The 4,848-nt window shown below is 44.4% G+C and overlaps 1 non-coding gene across 1 annotated transcript; it reads right to left on the bottom strand.

Annotated features, from left to right (window-relative positions):
- Positions 1-4,248: 4,248 nt before the first annotated feature.
- Positions 4,249-4,354, bottom strand: LOC131247643 (small nucleolar RNA R71). Its single transcript, XR_009171919.1, has one exon. It is a non-coding gene; the product is annotated as a small nucleolar RNA R71 (small nucleolar RNA).
- Between the last annotated feature and the right edge of the window lie 494 nt (positions 4,355-4,848).

Here is a 4,848-nt window from a genome sequence, read left to right as displayed (position 1 = left end):
CAGGCCATATAAGTGCAAAAACATAGCAACTCAAAATGTCATATGCCTGCAGATGTAATGTAATATGCGATGCGAATGAAATGACCAAGCTGGAGTGTGAAGTCGGGATGACAGTACGTAGTATCACAGGCTACGGGGTCCATCACAAGGTACTTCTATCCAAACCAGTCACATACCTAAATTTAGATAGACAGACTCAATGTGGTAAACTCCTGATCTTAGGTTAGTCATGCGCCCAACCGAAATCCTAGCCATATGAAGGTACACGTAACAAGTAGTTACGCACCACCAGCTCGAATGGATAGTGAATGAATGAATGAATGAGTATACAATTCCTACTCAATAAGTCCATATATCAGTACGGTTCCTTTCTAGGATCATCACTGGTGTCTAGTACATTCCACACTGACTGCCGCCTCCCTAGCCACACAGCCCAGCAAGCGAAATAGACCACACTATCCACCTGATCAGTAGTCTGCCAAACCTACCTGGCTTATCAATAACAGACTTATTTGCGAGTTGGTCAAACTCAGCCTAGCTTACAACCCCCTCACTCAGGCAAATAAGGCCACATCCCCTCCCAACTGACCACGACACAATGGGAGACACAGCCTACTAGTATTCGACACTTGGGCGCTCATGTATCTACTCGGTCTAGACGTTAGGGCGACTCCTGGCCTCGGAGGTTTAGGGACTTTCACCCACGGACTTCCAGAGTGCCCAGATGCTCAAACCAAACATTTTCGGTGTCCTATCTGGTCATCCACGATGTGCATGTGGAGGCCACGGCCCTGATGTCGCTAGGGCGTATAATGATCACGACACACAAATGCGAGATGCATGAATCACACTATCCAGTAATGCAGCAATCCTGCGCGTACCACGCGCTCATGTGGGTAACTCTTATCAATGAGTCCCATAAATAATCTGCCCAATGACATATGCTATGATCAGTTACTATTCATATCAAGCATACATATGATGCATATGGCATGAGTCATGGAATTATACGAAGCATGTTATATGGTGATGAACTATCTTTCCAATGAGGATGTGCCTAGATGGCCTACACAGAACAAGTATAGGCCTATCAATAGGCCCTACGGAGAGTCATAATGCATACATTTAACCAACATTATCCTTATAATGTGGACGTCAAACCATCATTGCTCCCAAGGCATAGCCTGTCATAAACATCATTACATAAACCATGGTGGAATTACACATTGCAATAGACCTTATGTACATCCCATTGGGCCTCGACCCATGGGCCTCAAATACATCTAGATGGCCGCATCACGTGGGCCTTATATATATCAAGGTGGGCCTCAACAACGGGCCTCATACATCACATCAAGTTGGGCCTCAACAACGGGCCTCATATATCACATCGGGCCTAATTAAATGGCCCGAATCAATGGGCCGAATTAAATGGGCCAAGTTGAATGGGCCGAGCACAATTCATCTATTTGTAGACATTAATATAGAGTATTATGCAAAAACATAGCCATATCAAGAGATGACGGGACCATACCATATCTAACCGTGGGTAATGATTTACATGGTTAAATTCCAGTGGGCTCCATCATAAGGTTTATTTCCCATCCAGCCTATTCATAAGGTCACAAAGACCTAGATTTAGGGGAAAAACAAATATAATATTGGTCAAAACTTTAAAGCCCAAGGGTTTAATGGTGGACGCTCAAACCCACTGTTTCCTATAATGTGATCCACCTGATCCTAGATCTGTCTTATTTTTAGTCTCAAGCTGTAAGACAGGCTCGCCAAAGGGTTAGATGGTTTGGATGCAACACATGCATCATGGTGGGTCCCAAAGGGATGGACGACATAGGTAAAGTACATACCTCATGGTGGGGTCCACATGTGTGGCCCCCCAGATGTGCAGACAGTTGGATACAACATATACATCATAACCAAGCCCACTGTCTAGCTACCTAAACGGTGGAATAAACACATACATCAGGGTGCAGCCCACCGTCCAGCCATTTGGATGGTGTGGGCCAACCATATACATCAAGGTGCGGTCCCACGTGGGGCCCACCATAACGTTTGTATACCATCCAACCCATTAATAATGTCACAGGGACTTGAATAAAGAGGAAAAATAATTTTCATAATGATCCAAAACTTCTGTAACAAAAAAAAAGGTTCAATGGCAGAAGCTAAATCCTCACTGTTCCTTGCCGTGTGGGCCACCTGAGCTGTGTATACAGCTAATTTTGGGGGTGCCCCACGGTAAAAGGGGCCTCATCAAAGTGCATGGTGTTGATGTCAACACACATCATGGTGGGGCCTTTGGTTAGGACCCATGTCCTTACCCACCATGACAGCGTAGGACGCTGCTGCCTCCTCTAGACGGTCAGTAGCAACAGCGACTGCTGCTACATATTTTTTTTATTTTTCGGAGGTTTTTACTAGGTGGGGCCCGCATCAGGAGAATCCGCTCCAACTATTGGATTCTACGACTCAAGACAGCTAAATGAGCCCAATATTCGAGGTATTTTGGTGTAAAGAAACATAAGGGTGGATTTCAATGGTAAAAAATACTGTTTTCTATGCTATGGCCTGCCAGATAATCGGATTAACTTCATTTTTCGGCTCAACGCCTAAAATGGGTTAAGAAATAGGATGGATGGCGTGGATTGAATTCATATATCAAGGTGGGGCCTGCATAAGCGGTCCACCTAAGTTTTGAATCAAAATAATATATAATTGTTTTGGTTTGCACATCAGTGCACCACGCTGTCAGTTCATACTTCACTTGTGGCCACGTCCAGCATCCCTAGACGCTTGACGATTTGGTTACAACAACCTTTTAAGGTGGGCCCCACCTACAAACGTGGGCCACTAAAAGGTTGGTGGTGTAGATAATACGTACATCAAGGTGGGGTCCATCCGAGTGGGCCACACAGCCACGTCATCACACACAATAACAAATGAAAAGGAGAGGGAGAGAGAGAGAAAGAGAGGGACATGTGTGATGGAGGGCTCCGCCACTATGAGCCCTCCCTTGCATTCAATCATACATCAATTGGGTCGCAATACATGTGGGCCCACCAAATCAAAGATCAACGGTGGAGATTCATTCTCCACCAAAATAGAAGGTCTAGATGACCCTATCCATGCAAAGAAAATAAACATCATGATAGGGTCCATGGAGAATGGCCCAATCATGGAATGATCATGAGAATCAAGGTGGGCCATCGACCACATCTGGGGTCCAAAGTGAGATCCATACCATCAATCGGTAGACCCCACTTGGCCCATCATCAAAACATAAAAATTTAGGCCTATAAAACACCAACCGTTCGATTTTCTTGGTCCGATGGAACGCCGATCTCCTTGTTTCCCTCTTTGATGGAAGATGATGAGAAATGAAGGGCTAGGTGATGGAACTTGGGATGGGAAGTGGGCCACACAACACACTTTTCTCTCTTGAAATTGCTTGGACGTCCACCACTTTGTTGCTTGGAAAATATGTTAAGAAAGAGAGAGAGAGAAATGGTGGTTGTAAGGGAGAGGTGATGGATGTAAGTTGATAGTGTACTTGACATGTATGGGTGTGTAAGAGAGAGGGTGAGAGAGAGTTGACTTTAGGGTTGCTCTTGTACTCGACATGAAGTGATTGATTAACTGATTAATGGAGTGATTGATTGATGGGACATGTTGTAGAGATTCTCTTGGGATTGCAAATGCGCGGTGTTTTCCTTAAACAGAACGCGGGCCGACATCTCCTGACCTGGGTATCTCCTCGGCGCGTGAGACGCGACATCGAAACCATGGCGATGGCGCGGTTGCTAGGGTGCAAGTCTAGGATCGAGCCAACTCTAGAATATGGGACATGACTTAGGGTTGCGCATAAATGCAGTCTACGCATCGCAGGTCATCGGAATTCGACTGGAGGATCGCGGAAGCCTACGGAACAGTATGGGCTAGGATACGGGTCTTACACATGATATCAAGCCAGGGGTGATCCAACTCCTTCTAACATTTCATGGGCTTGAATCTAAAAATTCATATTTACACCTGAAAGAGTTTGATGAAATCATAGCCACTCTATATTTTCCTAACGTGTCTGACGACATGGTCAGGCTGAAACTCTTTCCCTTTTCTTTGAAAGAGAAAGCTAAGACGTGGTTGCATTCACTACATCCTCGATCTATTGGTAGTTAGAATGACATGACAAGAGAGTTCATCAAGAAATTTTTCCCATACCATAAGACAAACACCCTTAGAAAGACAATCATGAACTTCGCCCAAAGGGAAGATGAAACATTCTTCTAATGTTGGAGCGGTTCAAGGATCTTGTTAGTTCATGCCCACAACATAGTTTTGAAACGTGGCACATCACGACCTTTTCTATGATGGACTAACATCTCCCCTGTGCCAATTAGTCGAGACAATATGTAATGGAGAATTTATGAATAAAAGTGTCGACGACGATGTCTGGGACTACCTTGATAAACTTGCTGAAAACACACAATCATAGGACATCTCCCCAAAACCAAGCACCATGTCTAGGCCGACTCAATCCAAGGAAATGGGTGGAATGTATCTCCTAAAAGAGGACAATGATATCAGAGCAAAAGTGTCTAATCTCAATAGGAAATTCGAGGCCATGGAATTAAAGAAGCATAAGGTTAAGGAAACTGTTTGTGGTATTTGTGCTTGCAACGTTCACACAACTGAAATTGTCCAACAATACCTACATTTCAAGAGGTGTTGAATGAGCAATCTAATGCCATGAATGATTACCAAAGACCTTTCAATGGACCTACCTCCAATACATACAATCCTAGTTGGAGAAATCATCCAAACTTCAATTGG

This window comes from Magnolia sinica, chromosome 5 (assembly GCF_029962835.1).
Source record: "Magnolia sinica isolate HGM2019 chromosome 5, MsV1, whole genome shotgun sequence".
NCBI lineage: Eukaryota > Viridiplantae > Streptophyta > Magnoliopsida > Magnoliales > Magnoliaceae > Magnolia > Magnolia sinica.
The sequence above is the reverse complement of the archived record's forward strand: the minus strand, read 5'-3'. Positions and strand labels throughout refer to the sequence as shown.